Raw genomic sequence first — 19135 nt, 5'->3', positions numbered from 1 at the left:
AAAAAAATTTAACAGGAAAATATTTGCCATTGAAATATTGTTTTGAGTAAAAAAATAAGAATTTTGAATTACAGTTTTAAATTCTCAATAAGACTGGGTGGTAATACTTCAAAAATTACTACCGTTGCAATAATTCTCTTTAAAATCAAATCCTCCTAGGAGATTTTTTTAGTGGAGTTCCAGGGTTTCGCAAATTCTTCTGTCTCACTTTCTCAATCTCTTTCATCATTTTTATTTTGTAGCGCGCTGAAATGTAGGCAATACTTTTTACACTATTGTTGATATAATACATACAGCACTGAGAAGTTACTCATAAGTAAAATAAATTATAATTTTTAATGAAAGATTCCAGACACAATGAAGTAAATAAGCATATTAACTTATTAATATTATAATTACTGAAAAATAATCATTAAATTAAATTGCGGCGCAAATTGGTATTTGTTTAAAAATTAAATTTAACGCACCATATTAAATTTATAGCAATTAGTATATATTTCTGTGGTTGCAAAAAGATTTCTTGTTATTTAATATAACCGCCTGTCTACAATTATAATTCATTTCACTGTACTCATTACTGCATAATATTTATTAATTGCAATTCACTTAATATTTCCCACACCCACGCCTACTGTAATGCAAGCAGCCGTAATTATGCGTTTAAAATGCAATATCAGCAACATTACTTGCCAGTTGGCAAGGATGCCAAGTGCTAATTGCTGAACAATTTAATAATACGAATATTTACAACATTACTATTTAAAAACAACGAGAGTGTAATTGCGGCAAGTGCAGTAGGAAATACATTTGTGGTACCAGAAACGCCCACATAGTGCATGAAATATAATATAAATTTACTGATATTCACTTGAAAAAAAAACTTAAAATTTATGCCATTATTATGCGATAGCACAGAATTTGTGAAGTCTGATGAGTATAATATTATAAATTACTATTTTCGAGCATCGAATTAATGACTTACAAATTTTAGCATACTTTAAGGAGCGGAAGCCTTATAGCATTGATTAAGCAGAGGTTTCTTAAATGCCGTCGGCCATTGGCAGTTTGAGGTCGATTATCAGCAGTCAACCTCTGTTGGAGCAGTTTGTTGTGTACACAGTTGGTGTTTGTTAAATGTTTTCCAGAGCTTTGAAAATCTTTTGGTGGGCGGTCGTAAAAATGTTTACCCATTTTAAGTTACGCATTAATTTGTCAGCCACTTAAAATGCTGCACAATTTCCATAAATACATAGAGGCTAAGTTTGAATTTGAATATTTATGACTTGTCCGTAAGCGTTTTGGGGTATTTTTAGCATTTAAAATCTCCTCAACTTTGTGATTTGCATGTCCCCTGGGGAATAGTAGTAAATGTGTTGAGTTGTGTGTGTTCTATTTGTCACTTAGTAAGCGTTTTCTTACGCATTTTCAAGTTGTTCGATAATTAATGCAAGTTTTATTAAGACAAAGGACCTTTTGTGTACCCACAGTTAATGTGTTTACACGCACTGCAGAAAATCGATTTGGGCGGGGTACAAATATAGAATGGCGTAGAAATGAGTTTGAGTGCGAAATATTTAAAAATTTTATTGTTTTTTTGAATTCTGCAGAGATGATTACTATAAGAAGGTTAAAAATAAAAGCATATAAAGCTTTAAGGTAGAGTACCAAGCTTCGGCAATAAGCTTTACCTTCCCTTTTTTCTACCTTCATATACTTCTTTATCAACGCGCCGAAATGTAGGCAACACTTGCTACACGATTTTTGATATACACAACTGAGAAGCTACTCAAGAGTAAAATGAATTATAATTTCGTAAGCAATGATGCGTGTATAATAGCTGTTTTATATTGGTGTGGAAGGGTTTCAGAGATTTTTTTTAAGTAAAATCTCAAATATTATCATCATGAATAGTTTCTAATTTTGTGTTGAACATTTTTTTTGTATTCTGTCTTACCAAGTCTTTGACTAATTTATACTAAAATATCTGGGAATTTTTAATTTAATTTTCTTTATCTTCTGAGACTATGATGAAGTATCCACAAAGTAAAAATGGAGTGTTTTGTTTATATCCTCCTTTTCATAATATAATACTTAATCCTCCTGCATAATTAAATCTGATTGATTTACATAATTCGTTAAAATGTTCCGTTCTGTTAACAGAGAGACATTTAGAAATTTGCGCTTACTCGCTTGAATTAACTTAATCTTTTAAAATTTCTGAATTAAACACATAGAAAATTTGATGTTCCGAAATAATGAAAATATTATTATATTAAGCTTGTCAGACTGGTACTTCCTTACTCGGTAGAACGATAATTTGTTAATCTTTCAAAAACCAAATCGACGTAAAAAACTAGCGAATAACGACTAACGAATTAAGGAATTAGGGGTAGTCAGAGACACGAAAAAATGAGAGTTTTCAGTATTTTTTTTTTGTTTGCTATTAAATCATTTTATTTTACAAAACTAATAATATGACATTATTACACAACGTCTTCACTTGAAGTCACAAAAATTTGAAAAAAAAAAATTTATCATTTTCAAAGTTATAGCTGTCTGTGTTGACCCAGTTTCAAAAAAAGGAAATTAAAAAAAAAAATCCTTCGGATCAGGCCTAAGTTTATTATGTATTCTAAAATCTGTATGAATTTCATTAAAATCTACTGAGTGGTTATCGAGTTACAGTTGTCACCAGTTCAAAAAACATAGTTTTGAGATAAACGCATTTAAAGTTTGACACTAGTGTGTTGGAGTGCCCGAGCGCTCTTTGTCATTTGTCGAATAACTCGAAAAGTAATTATCGGCTCAATTTTTAAGATATTACTCTTAACGAAAATGCAAAAAAAAAAAATAATTTTTTGAAAATCCTGACTACCCCTAACTCCTTAACAGAGACGGTCTGAATATCAATAATATCTTTATTAACCCTCTCTTGCTCGAAGTTAAATGAGCGGAGCTAAACTTTTTTTTTGGGACAGATTAGTCTTAACTCAAATTTGAAGTTCGAAAATTTTCAAAATCCTTTGTATCCTGGTTCATTAGTTACGGGATGTTGCCTATAGACAACAATTAAATTATTATAATGAATCTAAACACTTTTCTCATGACTGATTTATTTTAAATAACTCACTTATCTTTATTTCTTATATAGTTTACTTTGTTTTAAAATAAACAACATTGGGCATGAAAGGGTTAATATGTTGTGTGTATTGGTCTAATATAGAGATCACCTTAAATTTGTTCTAAATATCTTAATTATTGAGGATAGTTTCTGATTAGTAATTGGAGATCTTGAGAATCTCTTATGGGTTCTATGGAATTTAACAAAGCTTTAAAGATCAGAGGAAATATTTTTTGTTTTTCTTTTCACATCCATCCTTAAAAAAATCGCACCATCTTAATGCATAAACACATCACCTTCTGTCTTTCGTCCTTTCTATTTCTAACGCCGCTTCTTGATTTCCAACCAAGCGTAGCAAATCCTAACGAACACGAGCACATTAGCTCGATTTTCTATTAGCTCTTGTGAAATTTGAATTTTCACACACGCACACATACTCACTTGACAGCTCGCTGAGCTCCACTTTTGTTCGCAATTTCAGTGGCTTAAGACTTGAAGGCGTACAAATCAGCTAATATTTATGAGCATTTTTATTAGGTTAAGCGCAACTCATGCGGAAAATACATGAGAATGACAACAAAGCAACAACAACTACAAGCACACCTACACCTATGACTGACAGCCACGCAGTCAGGTGAGACGCGCTTAACGGGAAAAATGCTTACACCATTTAAGCGGATAACAAATGATTTCTTCACCAAATTTAAATATTACCAACGTGTAAGCGACTCGGGAGAATGTGCGTGAAAATATATCTAAGAGCATATATTAAAAATGAAGACAAAGTACTCAGCGTGCTAATAGCAATGCAAATAGGTCATGAAAATCATATTGCAAATATATATGAGATTATATACACAAGTGTCTCTTGTATGTGACACTCGTTGCTTCAAGCCGAGGCGAGAGGCACAGAGAAAGAGTAATTGAACTAGTCAGCAAAATTTTTGAAGAGTTATGGTAATTGATATTGGTTGAATATATATCTAGAAGCACCGTTATTGAGAATGTCCTTGACTTTTTCCTCTTCTACTTTTCTACTTGATAGTTTCTATGAAAACCGTAACTATAAATTTTGCTTCTGAGCTCTTAGAAACCGATTCAATATGCAACGAAAATATATATTTACAATATTTGCATTTTGCAGCTGCTTTCTTGCTTGAAATTAAAATTTGTGCCGTTGGCAATTTGCTGACTCGCTGCATTCAACTCAATATCTCGCTTTTCATTCAAACACGCAACAAAAGACATGTCAGATTAAGACTGCTGCTGCCTGCTGGATCGTCGTAAGTATGAAGAATGCTTATGGCCTAGTAAGAAAAATTGGATTCTGCATAGTTATTCACAGTTATTTATGTTCGACATTTCATGCCGTTTATATTCGAAATCGTGTCTTCTAAATGTCATCGTTCCAACAATGTCTGCTGCCTGTTCGCCACTAATCTGGCTATGCAAATTAGAAAATCCTTCATCTAAAGAATGATGTGTAGCCGATGGCAAAAAGTTGGCTGCCATAACGGTAATAAAGATTGTTGCAAAAATTTAGATTCTTCTTCGAATGCTGTGCTTAGATAATAGAAGCGGTAAATGTGTGAATGACAAATGGCGAACGATTAAAAGATTGCAGCTGACGTTGAGTGACCCTGTAGGAAAAAAATAATAATGTAATAAAATTAATGAAAATTAAACAAATAATAATTATAAAATAAAATAAAATAAAATAGGAAAAAAATAATAAAAATATAATAATAGAATAATGAAAGTAAAAAAAATTGTAATTAAAATAAAAAATAAGTAAATTTATTAAAGAAAGAATAAAAATGATAAAAATAAATAAGTAATAATATTATAAAAAAATAATAATGAATAAGGAAAATTTTAAAAACAATAAAAAATAATGGAAAAAGTAAAAATGAAATGCAAAAAAAAAGTAAATGTAATGATCATAATTCACCGTAAAATTTCATAATAAATATGTACATTGAGTAAATCTTCAATTTCCTGTTGACTTTCCTTGACTTTAATAAGTTACATGGGGTTTTTCGGGTAAAAAAGGTCTATTTTCAATATTTTTAATAATACTTATTTAATTCAAACTTTTTTTTGTCTTATAAGTACATACTCAAAGAATAATTTCTGAAATTTGTAATAAAATTGAAACACATCCATTGTGACGTCATTTCCTGTGGTTTTGTTCGTGTTTGAACGAAAGAAAGACAAAAAAACTAAAAAATTGAATCATGGCAGACATTTTTCCAAAAAAATAAAAATTCCGGTCAAATTAGCTTGGAAATTTCTTTTTCGTTCTTCCAAAGACGAGTAAAATGTATCTCGAACACCTGTTCAAAATTTCATCAAGATCGGTTGAGTAGTTTTCGAGAACATTTGACAATCGATTTTGAAAACACAGTTTCGAGAAAAACGCGTTTAATGTTTTGAGTAACAAAAATACCTGACTTGGATCGCACACCTTCCAAAGACTGTAACTCCGAAACTAATATGCGATAGTGAAAATTTAGGATAATATTCTTGAGATGTTGTAGAAATTGATAAGCCAAAAATCGATTTTTTGAATCGACGAAACCCAAGGGGGGTTACTTAAACACAACTATCCCTCATTCTAAAAATAGTGGTTTACGAAATCAATTTAATGTACCTCCCTTTATATAAAATTTTATTTTTTTTGACATCAACGACTTTTCAGCCATATTTTGTCATGAAGAAGAACATATTTCGGTCTATATTACCTTGAAATTGGAATGCTTAACCGCCTTTTGACTCTTTAAAGTCTTTTTTTATACTCTCGCAACAAAGTTGCTAGAGAGTTTGTAACACCCAAAACTAAACGAGTTAGATATAGGGTTATATATACCAAAGTGATCAGGGTGAAGAGTGGAGTTCAAATACGAATGTCTGTTTCTCCGTCCGTCCGTCCGTCTGTGCAAGCTGTAACTTGAGTAAAAATTAAGATATCTTGATGAAACTTGGCACACTTATTTCTGGGCACCATAAGAAGGTTGCTTTCTAAAATGAGCAAAATCGGACCACAAAATGGCGAAAACCGAAAACACATAAAGTGCCATAACTAAGCCATAAATGAAGCTATGGAAAAATTTGGTATGAAGGATCGCACTATGAAGGGGCATATTTGGATGTAATTTGTTTGAAGAGGTGGGCGTGGCCCCGCCCCCAAATAGGTTTTTTGTACATATCTCGGAAACCAATAGAGCTATATAAACCAAGCATTCTGCAGTCGTTTTTTTAGCCATTAAGTTGAAAATTACTAAAAGTGGGTTAACTCACTAACAAAAACGTCAGTAACAATTTCACATAAGAAATGACAGATGGAAGCTGCACTCAGATTTTTTTACAAAATGGAAAATGGGCATGGCGTCGCTCACTTATGGGTCAAAAACCATAGCTCAAGAACTACTCGACCGATTTCAATGAAACTTGGTTTGTAATAGTTTCCTTACATCCCAATGATATGTTGTGAAAATAGGCCAAATCGCTTCACAACCACGCCTACTTCCTATATACCAGAACTTTGAAGACGATCTGAATCGTTTACTTTACAATATATAAAGTAAGCACTAGTAAAGATATCGGTGCAGAACTTTGCACAAATACTATGTTTATAGTGTGGCAGCCCCATTCTAAAAATCGCCAAAATCGACCCATATGTTTTCAAGGCCCCATTAATCGAACACGAGGACGTCGGTGCTTCTAACCTAATATTATGGTTTCCAACTTTCAATGGACTTCTTACAATATATATGACGAATATGTGGGTCAAATTGTATATTATATAATATAAATAAAGTTAAATATATAAATTGCGAGAGTATAAAATGTTCGGTTACCCCCGAACTTATCCCTTCCTTACTTGTTTTATTTTATATTTTATTTTCATTTTTATTTTATATCTTTAATATATTTAGTTTTATTGGTATTTATTTCGGAGTTAGTTATTTCTATCTTTCTGTAGCCAAAAACATATTATTTAGTTCTAAAATGATTCAAATTCTAATAAATTGCGCTACTACTGTACTCTCTGTACACAGCTTAAAAAAGTCCATGCTCAAAATCAACTTTTCCATGTATTCCTTCAGCATTGCGAGCTCATACTATTTTTTTATTATCATGTCAAGTTATTATTAATGCTATGCCGTGCTATGTACGAGCTGAATTTCCACTTTTCCTGTTTTGCACCGTGTTGCATCATCGTGTGTTGCATATGCATGGCACAGCGCCTGAGGCTTCGTGTGCACAGCTAACTCAAATGTCGTACATGTGACATGAAGTGTCATGTCGAATTGCAGGTGGAGGAAATGCAGTTCAGCGTTGAAAAATGATGAAATGCTCGCAATATAAATGATTGCCAGGGACTGCCACACACACAACCTAACTAGGACCTCGGGAGATAATGCGGCGGGCGACGGCAAGCGTGCAATGTGAATTGGATAATCGTGCCAGTCATCAGCTTAATGACGTTTACCAATCTACACTGACACGGCTGATTTACGTGGACATGTCTACAAATACTTAAATCGATGACTTATCGTGTGATACACACAGCTCTCTTTGTGTGTTAGTTGCTTTCGCCTCCATTGGCACATAAATATTGCTGATCATGAGTTGATAATACTATTTGTAGGATATTGAATTTTTTTTTCTCTTTTTTATTTTTTATTTTTTTTTTTTTTGTGTGCAACTTTGAAGGTTGCTTGCAACGCTTTTAAAATTATAAAAAAGAATTTGCTGCAAGAAATAAGATAAAATGAGATTTCTGCTTAGTCAGCTTTAAGCTATAAATTTTTTTTGAATTTACAGTTATTTTTTTAGGTTTTTTTGTTACTTATATGCTTTTCAATATTTTACACGCTTTCTATTTTGTTCACGCCTTTTAATCTTGGCAACTATACCGAGCAAGTTATATCAAGCAAGCTAGTTAGCGCTCAACTAACCAATCTGCGTTCGCCTGCCATCGTCCAACGAGTTGTAAATGTGTCAAGCGTGTCTTCACACACACACACACACGCATACATTGAAATAACTGCCTGCTGTGTGTGTTCCCATGGCCTTTCACATGAGTCTTCTCCTCCGCTCCTGCTGTCTCAGCTATTGTTATCACTTCATGTTCTTCATTTCTTTTGTGCTCGCCTTCTTTTGTTTCAGCGAAAAACTTGTAAAGTTGACACTTTTGTTGTTTTTGTTATTTTTGTTATTTTTGTTATTTTTGTATAGCAAGCATACAAGCCCGCCGGCATGCCCTTAAGCGCATACACACTGCTATAAATAACGTGGAGGTGGTCTAAATCAAATGCTGTCCGTGCACACACATTCGGCAATCCGGCGTGTGAATGGTGCACCGTGGCGTATGCGTAACTTCCGCGTGAACGCGGCTCTCTGCGCTGTGTATATCCATATTTGTAACACCAATACATGCATACATATGTACATAAATGTTGATTTGTGTTTACAGTTAGTGTATGCCGCCGGGCGGCTATTTGCCAGTAAATCTTCGACGCTGCAAATATTGTCATATCAAGTGAATTATGTAAATAAATACGCGTATAATACGCGTTAAACATATGCAAAGTGTGCGACTCACGCCGTTCACACAGTGTCTTGCGTTCTCTTTTAAAATCCTTCTTTCCTCGTATGTGTCGTTTGACAGATTTTCGCTTATCGCCAAGCGCTTAGCAGGCTCCTGTGCTTTTGAGTCGGTTTATTTGGATGTGAAAAGTAAAGTCTTACTTACTTAGAAAATCGTTAAGTTGTCTGGCAGCTTAAAATTATAATTTGTTTTTTCGCATACTTCGTACTGCGATTTAGTTAAAGCGGATACAAAGTATTATAGCAAATTGTTGCAAAAGTGTTTTTTTTTTTGTGGCAGGAAATATCTAAGCTACTCATGTTTGAAATACAGCGAAACTTCTCTAACTCGAATCTCCATCATCCACAAAAAATCTTCGAGTTAGAGAGACTACGAGTTATAGATATTTTATGCGATTCGATTTATGGAAGAAAATTTTTATGTAATTTAGGTTATACTGCCAATTCAAGAGTTCGAGTTATGGAGAACTTCGAGTTATGGAAGTTCCAATGTATTTGTTCATTCACCTGCTGGGGGCTGTATGTTCAGTGAGTTATATCAAATATATTTTTTAATTAAATTTGAAAAAATATATTTTGGCGCATTAAACATATTTTTTGAAGTCTAGTTCAGTCTAGTCTAATCCAAACAGTCTCTAATTGATTTTGATCTCAATTATTTACAAAACATAACGGGAATTTTCGGTTTTTTTTTGTAATATTTATACATTCATCTACATTAATAAGTCGTCCTTCTCGTCCATCGCTTCTTTCAATCATCGTAATATGTACTTCCCGAACTCGACTTTGACCCTTTCAGCGATTACTCATATGCTTGTAAAAAATTAACAATTGGCCGTTTGGACAACTGGAAATTTGATTTATTTTTTGACTACACCTCGTACTTTCATTTTTTAAACAGTGAATATTACTTTTACTAGCAATTTTTGGTATTTCAAGCACTTTTTCGAAACATTTAATACCTGAGACACATATGTAGTAACAATACCATGATAAAAGTATTATGGTATTGTGTTTACTATGTACATTGACACACATCGAATTGTAGTAAACTGAAATACCAGATTTGTTTCATAGACATTAGATATTTCAAAAAATTGTAAACAATAAACAATCACATTTATGAAATGGAGAAATTAAGATCTATTATTGCAAAATAATACAAAAACACGTATTTTCTCCACAAAACACACAAGTCGATAAATTATATCTCCGAATCGTGTAAAAAAACCAAAGCAGTGCATTGCCTTGGCGTTTTTGAAAAATAAAATTCTGAAAAATTTTTTATTTTCATTTATTTCTATTTATTTTTTAAAAGTCATTTTGACAAAATATTTTGAAAAGCTTTTGTACATGAGCTCTGAGTTTCCTAGGTTTCAAACCTTTTTTCAGCTGTGTTTAGTGAAATACCACAAAAAAAATGCTGATATTGTTACCAGCAAAATACTACATTGCTCACATGGTAAAGTGCTGGTATTTGGTGACACACATCTGGTATTCGTACGAACAATAGTATTGTTACTACATATCTGTCTCGGCTATAAGGCTTGATTTTATCTTTACAATTATTTATTGCAAATCTTCTTGTCTCCGTTTTGGTCCAAAGGTTTGTATTTCAGAATAATTCATTATTTCTGAAAAATGTACTACTGCACAGTGGTTCCGCCTTAGGCCAAAAATCAAAAAATCCATCTCACGATTTTTCGACAAAATGTATACCGATGTCCTCTAAATTGTCCACACTTCCTATTTGCAAACCGGGTTTTCCTAAAAATCTAACGGTACTTTCTAAAAATAGAGTTAAATGCATGGACAACCGGATTTTTTTTAAAGCACATCAGAATTTTTTTTTTTTAATTTCGCAGAAACAAAGGACTTCCATTTGTTCTGGTAATTGTTCAGGTTAACGAATCAAGATTATTTTTAATGGATTTTGAAGCTAAAGGTATTTACTTTAACTTGTGAAATTAATTAAGGCTAACGATTTTTGTATTTTTTGTGAAATTAGTGTTTTATATCACCTATTTTTCGAACCTTTTTTCTGCGTCTTCAATGTGTTTACATAAAGTTTTTGTTGTGTTCCCCCGCGATCCCCCGTTAGATTTATTTTACATTGTCTTTACAAGAGTCTTAAGGTAATAAAAGTGTTAAAGTTTGCAGATATAGAAGTAATCGTCAAAATAATAATGGCCTTTGAATTAACTATTTTTAAGTTCTTATGGGAGCTATAAGACCTGGTAGTCCGATGGGGCCAATTTTTTTTACTATATATTTAAAATATTTTTCTAGATTTTTGGTGAAAATTTCATAGCGATATCTCAACGGGAAGTATTTATGACCGCGCCTTCATACAAGCTGAACCACTGTGTACTGGTGCCTACAATTATCTTCTCATATTGCACGGAATTTCATAATTTTTATCACATTTTTGGGAAGAAGATTTACTCAAGCGAAAGAATACTGACGTTTATCAATATAGGCAAATTTTTAATCTAAAATTTCTTAATTTTTTTAAGTATTATAGAGTAATCTGTTGAAATTGTGTACTGTTTGACTAAAAGTAAGATATCATTGTTTTTAGCCGTCCTGTCCAAGTAGTATTTTTGCCTAAAGTATGATATTTTTTCTATATGAATAATCTGAAATCAATGTGGCTCAAATATAAAGTATACATTTAGGAGCAACAAGCTACAATTTTGAGAACTTTGAGCTCTGTCGGTTAGACCAATAGTTTCATTGCATTTCATATAATAATTTTGGTTACGTAAAGGGGGAAAAAGCATTACTTAACAATATTGAAATAATTAGGAATAATTAGCATATGAGTTTTAAAAATGACAAATATTCCGTCAATATGTACTTCAGATCACTAAATATATTTGCTCTTGTTTTTATTCTGAATACTCACTCAAAATCGCTTAACTTCGGCTTTAGTTGACTCTCCTAAGCTCGCATCGTATAACTTTGGCTTTTACCGGTCAACCTGATTATCTCCATTTATGTATGAACACAATTCTATAATTGTTTCGATTACTTTTAGGTGTCAAAAAATAATATTACATTAATAAAAAAAAATTAAAAAAAAAAAACATTTTTTTTTGCCAAAAATAGTAAATTTTGAAATTACTCACTTGTTCCTTAACAATACCACCAACACAATAATAATTTCGGTTCACTCTCTTAATTTCCCACCTACACTCAAGCGCGCTGTGTGCCATATTAATCTCAATAAAAGTGATAAAAACCGTTATTCGGTTTGCAATTTGTCAGCGCGAATATCAAACAATACAAATTATCTGCTATTGTACGCATAATTTATTATTATAATGGACTAACTACTGATGAAAGTTTTCAACGTACTTCACACAAAAGCAATAAAAACAAACACACATTCATGTACACAGGCATACATATACAAACGCATATTAAAATACAATGACATTATTTGGAGCATATTAATGCAGAAAACTTCAAATAAATTATGACACAAACGTTGCGCTGCCATTAATTTTATCAGCAACAACAACCACACACATGCTCGAAATTGTTGTTGTTTGTGTTACATAAATCGCAGAAATGCAGTTGGGTATGTGTGTGAAGCGCTTGAGCTAATTTGTATAACCGTTATGAAAGTTTGTGCGCGGGTGTGTGTGTAGTTGGAGTATTCAACACTCTTGTTGTTGTTTTTTATTTCTTTTTTTTTAACTTTTTTTTCTTCTATATTTTTATGAATTTAAATGTGTATGTGGCAACATTAGTCTCAACGAGTGCAGCAATGCGCGAAAAACACACAAATTGCTACAACAATAACAATAATAAAAGCAATTCATAACAATAATACTAACAACAACAACAGTCGTAAGTTGAAATAATGCCACAATGAAAATGCCGTAAAAATAAAACAATAAACCATAAAACCACCGCATGACCTCAATTAAACCGCATGCTTTTCGCATTTTTTGCATTCTCTTATTTTCTTGCATTCTCATCGGCTTTTTTACACATTTTCCTTTATATGTTGTTATTGTTTTTCTTCTAATTTCACTTCGAAGGTAGTCAAACGCTGCATGCACACATGAGGTACGCTCTTGCTTGCAACCATTTATACACATTTGTTGTTGTTGTTGTTGTTGTTCTAATTCATGTGAATGTATGTAAAACAGTATTCTAAAAGCAGGCAATGCAAATATCGCATCACGCTGCTGTGATTTGAATCACAAAATCGCTAGTTTTTTACAATGTTTTAGTTCACTTTCATGTATGTATGGCGCATATTGCAATACCCTTTAGGAAATAAATGATTTTTATTACTTCATTCATATGTTTCATTCATTGTTTATGTCTCCATTCGCGTTTATTTTTAAGTTTTTGAAAGCTTTCATATTACTTTACCTACTTGTATGCCAGATTTATGAGACACAGCTATTCTCTCGAATTGACACTATCACTATCTCTTTGTAGATTTACTAATATACATCATTATTCGATAATATTACTTTAATTTGGTTCAATATGTTGACATTATAGGTAAATTAGTTTAGGTTCCAGAGGATCTCACTTGGACAACTGGGTACGCTAGTCCCCTTTGACATGTCCAAGTGTTCAATTATTATATGCCCCTGAAGTAAAATACAATTTTCAGTTGTTGTCAGTAGCAACCGCTACTTATAAAGACATATTTTTATAAGCTTGGCGATTTTCATTTGTTTAAAGATCACCCTTCGTTGCTTGTTATAACTGTAACGATGTGCCAGCCTCCATATTTGCCAGATATGGCTACGTCTGCCATTTTATATTTATTTTCCAAAAATAAAGAGAACCTAAAGGTCTTTCGTTTTACAAGGTTACGAGAAATCGTTGAAAGAGCCAAATGCTATCCCATAGGTCGAGTTTGAGAAATGCTTCGACGATTGGAAGAAGCTCTGACATAAGTGTATAATATCTAATGGGACTATTTTGAAGGGGACAGCACTAATGTAGACGAATGAATAAATATATTTCTAAATAAAAGTTCCCGTTATTTTTTGAACACACCTCGTATAGCGTTGCGAATAACCGTAAACTCGAAGTTGTTTACTTTCTAAGGCCGAGATCGAAGCTAAGTTTTTTGAAGTTGAAGTTTGAACACCCTCATGAAATACTTATGCATATATATCTGGTAGGTTCAGTGCTTCCTTGAGACTTAATATCCAACTAAAGGGGTTGTTCTGGTTTAACAATGGATTGAATCTTAGTGTCTCAGAGTGTTAGCTTGTTGTGAGGACCAGCCTTAAAACCTAATCTCACCTCATGTAAGAGCGTGTATTCGGTAAACAGAAAACGAGTTGGCAAAAACCATCCTGTATCTAAAGTTGATGTTGGTTAGCCAGGCATATTACTCTATTCATGGTTCATTCAATTTATATTGGTTTTGGTCTAGTTGATGAATGGCTTAAGGGATTTCAAAAAATCGATTTTTTTGTTTTTAGGCTTATTAATTTCTACAACATCACAAGAATATTGTCCTAAATTTTCAAGTCGCTCCGAATAATAGTTTCGGAGATACATCCTCCAAGTCAGGTATTATTGTTACTCAGATCTTTAAACGCGTTTTTCTCGGAACAATGTTTTCAAAGTCGGTTGCCAAATGTTCTCGAAAACTACTAAACCGATCTTGATGAAATTTTGAACAGGTGTTCGAATTACAATTTACTCGTGCTTGAACGAAGGATTTTATATTTTTCAATCACAACTATTTTAGAAAAACAAAATGTCAAGCAAATTTGACCAAAATTTTTATTTTTTTGGAAAAATGTCTGCCAAAATTCCAATTTTTAATTTTTTTGTCTTTCCTTCGTTCAAGCTCGAGTTTATGGTCTTACCTAAAACACCTATTTTTGTTTTTTTTTTTTTTCATTTTGGATGATCCTGTCAGGAGTTATGCTGATAAAGCGAACGCACCTTTTTTCCTAGGGGTCACCAAGGGGTTTATCCAACCCACTTTCTCTTTTGCTGTTCAAACTGTTTTTTATTTTCAAATAATTTATTTAATTCATTAATTTATTCCACTGCTTGTCAAAGTTGAAAAAATAAAAATGAATTGAAAAATTGCACAACATGTTTTCAAATTTGAGATTCCACAAATAAAAGCAATATTTTCATTCATTTGACACGAAATTTTGCAATTTGCAAGCACTAAAACAAACAAATTTTTAATTTCATTGCGGTTATTTGGTTTTGGTTTTATTTCTTATTTACGTGCAATGTTAATTAGAATGCAGCCACCACTAACGACATTGACCGCTGCAACATTTGCTGCCGATTTCAGAATTTAAATTATTGAGGCGTACGAAAGCCAATGCGCGTGGAAATCAAAGTCAAGAAACAAAAAAGCGATTCTCGTGCTAGCGGCTGTTGGTGTTAGCGCGTTGCCAGCAAGTGCTTCTAAGAATTTTAATTTGCCTTTTATCAATACACGATTCTTTGTTGCACACTTTTCAAATTTTAGCAATTCATTTGCTGTCCAACGCAGCGAAAATGAACAATAAACAAGGCTAAGCGAAATTAGTGGCAAATTGTGCAACTGAAAAAAAAACAAGGCGAAAAGAGTGAAAATCGTTTAACAAAGAACACTTGAAATTTTTGAAATTTGTGCCTTGGCTAGCGGCCGAACAGTGGTTGAGTTAGGTGCTTTACTAAGTAGCGTTAATGCTTGTACACAAATTTTAATAGTCATGGCATAATTTATGGCAACCCTACGATTTTTGTTGCTGTTTCTATCCATTATAGATTATTAGTTCACCGAAATATCATCCTCAAGTACCGTTAATATTTGATTTACAACTTTTAACATTTTCTTTTAAATATAATGTTCGGTTATTATGATTGTAAACCATTTTTAGACAAATGATAAATAAATTTTGTTGGCAACCCTATGCCAAAATATTTAAATTTCATGCTAATATTTTATTACTAGAAACTGCCAAGAGTATTGTAAAGATAAATGGCAACCCTAGTTTAGTTTTCACCTACCTTCAATATTAAATAATTTTTGTCCAAAATTATTAGAATTAAAAAACGTATTTGGCAACCCTAGTGCAAAAAAATTATTTTAGAAATATTTGCGTTTGCTGCATTTTATAGGTTTACATTTGAATAATTGTTCATCAATTATGATTTTTAAAGTGCTAAGTGGCAACCCTTATTTATTGTACACTTTATAATTTCATATTTTCGATATTATTTTGTCCCCTTTTTTGTTACTTTTGTATAATTTTTAAATACAAAATTTTGTTTGTAAAATAACGTATACCTGACAACCCTATTTTAAGTAAATTGTTCAATATTTTTGCAGATTTAAGGATCTACCTGGTTTATAAATGAAATATAAACCTACATAAATATTTTTTTTATTACAATTAATATTCAGAAACTCCCTCGAAATTAAAAAAAGAAATAATAGAACCAAAAAAGTCCCACCGTGTGCGTCCAAAAAAAGTGGTGAAGAGTGTAAAATCAACATAAATTTGCTAAAGTCACACTGCTTTGCGGTGAAGCATGCACTGATTGCAGGATGCGTCCTGTGGCCTCTGCCTGCCTTGTCCGTTAATTTTTTCGTTGGTCAGTTGTTTTTTTTTTGTTTTGTTTTATAAAAAAAAAACTTCTCGGCGCTGTGGCGTTAAATAGTTTTTACGTTGATCCTTTGATTTTTTGCTATTTTTTGTTTTTGGACTGTAGAATTTTTCGTGATTATGCTGTTGGCTCAAAATAATTCTGTCGAGTCGGAGCTTTGCAGCGGACACATGGAGTTTCCATGTAGTTTTTATACTCTCGCAACAAATGTTGCTAAAGAGAGATTTATAGTTTTGTTCACGTAACGGTTGTTTGTAACACCCAAAACTAAACGAGTTAGATATAGGGTTATATATACCAAAGTGATCAGCGTGAAGAGTGGAGTTCAAATTCGAATGTCTGTCTGTCCGTCCGTCTGTGCAAGCTGTAACTTGAGTAAAAATTAAGATATCTTGATGAAACTTGGCACACTTATTTCTGGGCACCATAGGAAATGCTTTCGAAAATGAGCAAAATCGGACCGCTGCCACGCCCACAAAATGGCGAAAACCGAAAACACATAAAGTGCCATAACTAAGCCATAAATAAAGCTATTGAAATAAAATTTGGTATGAAGGATCGCACTATGACGGGGCATATTTGGATGTAATTTTTTTGGGGAAGTGGGCCTGGCCCCGCCCCCTACTAAGTTTTTTGTACATATCTCGCAAACCAATAAAGCTATATAAACTAAACTTTCTGCAGTCGTCTTTTTTAGCCACTTCCTAATACAGTCCAAAAATGAAAGAAATCGGATCATAACCACGCCCACCTCCCATACAAAAGTTAGGTTGAAAATTACTAAAAGTGGGTTAACTCACTAACGAAAAACGTCAGAAACTCTAAATTTCACATAAAAAATGGCAGATGAAAGTTGCACTCAGACTTTTTTACAAAATGAAAAATGGGCGTGGCGTCGCCCACTTATGGGTCAAAAACCATATCTCAGGAACTACTCGACCGATTTCAATGAAACTTGGTTTGTAATAGTTTCCTTACATCCCAATGATATGTTGTGAAAATAGGCCAAATCGCTTCACAACCACGCCTACTTTCTATATACCAGAACTTTGAAGACGATCTGAATCGGTTACTTTACAATATATAAAGTAATTACTAGTGAAGATATCGATGCAGAACTTTGCACAAATACTATGTTAATAGTGTGGCAGCCCCGTTCTAAAAATCGCCGAAATCGGACCATAGGTTTTTAAGGCCCCATATATCGAACACGAGGACCTCGGTGCTTCTAACCTAATATTATGGTTTCCAACTTTCAATGGACTTTATACAATATATATGACGAATATGTGGGTTAAATTGTGTATTATATTATATAAATAAAGTTAAATAAATAAATTGCGAGAGTATAAAATGTTCGGTTACACCCGAACTTAGCCCTTCCTTACTTGTTTTCAATTAGTTTTTTGTTTTTCCATTTTGTTACACTCCTTGTTCCTTCCAACGAAATGATCAAAGCTCTTACAGTTCAGTATGAGTGTCCCTACACGTTGTGGGGGCGCTTGCCACTCTCTCAAATTTGTTTTTCAATATTTAAATATACATATTTATTACACTTTAAAATTGTTGTTGTTGTTATTTTATATGCTCGTTACTGTTACTGTTGTCCACCATATAGCATAGCACAGCATAGCATAGCATGAAATTCACTTAAGCATTCATGATGACATTTTGTTGCGTCGCCCCATTTGTTCGCCGTTGGCTTTTTGCTTGTTGTGCGCTTGATACGCTCCTCACCCCGCCATTCGAATGTCAACAATTTTTCGGCTTTTGCCGCTTGAACTACAGCGGACGCCGCTTCCGTTTTTAATTGCAGCTGCAACAGCGCGAAAAAGGTTAATTTTGTTGTACAGCTACGTTATGTTGTTGTTGTTGATGTTGTTATTATTGTTATTGTATTTACAGTTGGCTTTTGCTTGCGTTGCAGTGCAGTTGCCTGGCTTGTTTGTTTATTTGTGGCGTGTGTTGTTGTTTTTTGTTGTTGCCGCCGAAAGTTGAAGGCCGCAACGGAATTTTAAGCGTCTCTTTGTCTTCCCCTCACAACAAATTCCAATGCTCACTAGCACTTACACGGCTAGTTTGACCTCCTTCTCCAACGCTCGCAGTTACTCTTTTCACACGCCTGAAAGCATTTCAAATGATTTGTGGAACCCTGAATGTGTGTGTGTATGTGCAGGCGAGTGTTTGTGTATGTAAATACTATAAGCATATTTTTGGTGAATTCATATTCATTTTTATTATTTGTTTTTGTTGCTTTTTGGCAGCATTTGCACCCATTTCACAGCTGTTAAAAAGTCACTTTTGTTTTTGTATTTGAAAATATGTCAGTATATATGTGTTTTTGTTTGTTATTTTAATAGCGCCTTTCAACTAATATTTCTATTTTTGCTCCTTTTTATTTTCCTATTCAAATTCTAATTGTTGGCATTTAATTGCGCTTTGTTGCGTTTGGACATTGGGCAAAAGTCGATTAACCGAAATGTGTTGAGGTTAGTTTGGCGGAATGCGCTTCGGGTTTTGTGCGGCTCTAAATGTGTGTAGACTAGTGTAAATTGGCTTAATTGAAATCAATAGCTAATTATCTTTACGTTTTACTCTGCTGGTTTGTTAATGAATTTTATGTGTTTACTTTAATTAATGGATATTAAAATAGAACGGTAGTAAATTATTAGAGGTTCGGTCTCACAAAAAACTAAAAATACAAAAATCGTATTTAGAGTTCAATAATAATTGTTTAATATAGTAAGTTGCAATTATTGGTATTTTTTGAATATATAGACCTAAAAA

The 19135-nt window shown here is 33.0% G+C and overlaps 2 protein-coding genes across 4 annotated transcripts in view; one reads left to right on the top strand and one right to left on the bottom strand.

The window, feature by feature from the left end:
- Window positions 1–19135, bottom strand: part of LOC105218909 (sodium channel protein 60E) — a 265193-nt gene that overhangs the window by 105483 nt on the left and 140575 nt on the right. The gene's annotated exons all lie outside the window — the stretch shown is intronic.
- The window catches only part of LOC105217177 (mitochondrial thiamine pyrophosphate carrier), a 115745-nt gene that overhangs the window by 71468 nt on the left and 25142 nt on the right, over window positions 1–19135 (top strand). The window contains exon 3 of one of the 3 annotated variants that reach the window (XR_008471877.1): window positions 4266–4859. The exons of the other annotated variants lie outside the window; for them this stretch is intronic. The gene's annotated coding sequence lies outside the window, so the exon portion shown is untranslated. Of the gene's footprint in view, window positions 1–4265; window positions 4860–19135 lie in introns of those variants that run through there. 3 annotated transcript variants of the gene reach the window in all.

This window comes from Zeugodacus cucurbitae, chromosome 6 (assembly GCF_028554725.1).
Source record: "Zeugodacus cucurbitae isolate PBARC_wt_2022May chromosome 6, idZeuCucr1.2, whole genome shotgun sequence".
Classification (NCBI taxonomy): domain Eukaryota; kingdom Metazoa; phylum Arthropoda; class Insecta; order Diptera; family Tephritidae; genus Zeugodacus; species Zeugodacus cucurbitae.
Note: the sequence above shows the minus strand (reverse complement) of the source record. Positions and strands in the feature narration are given on the sequence as shown.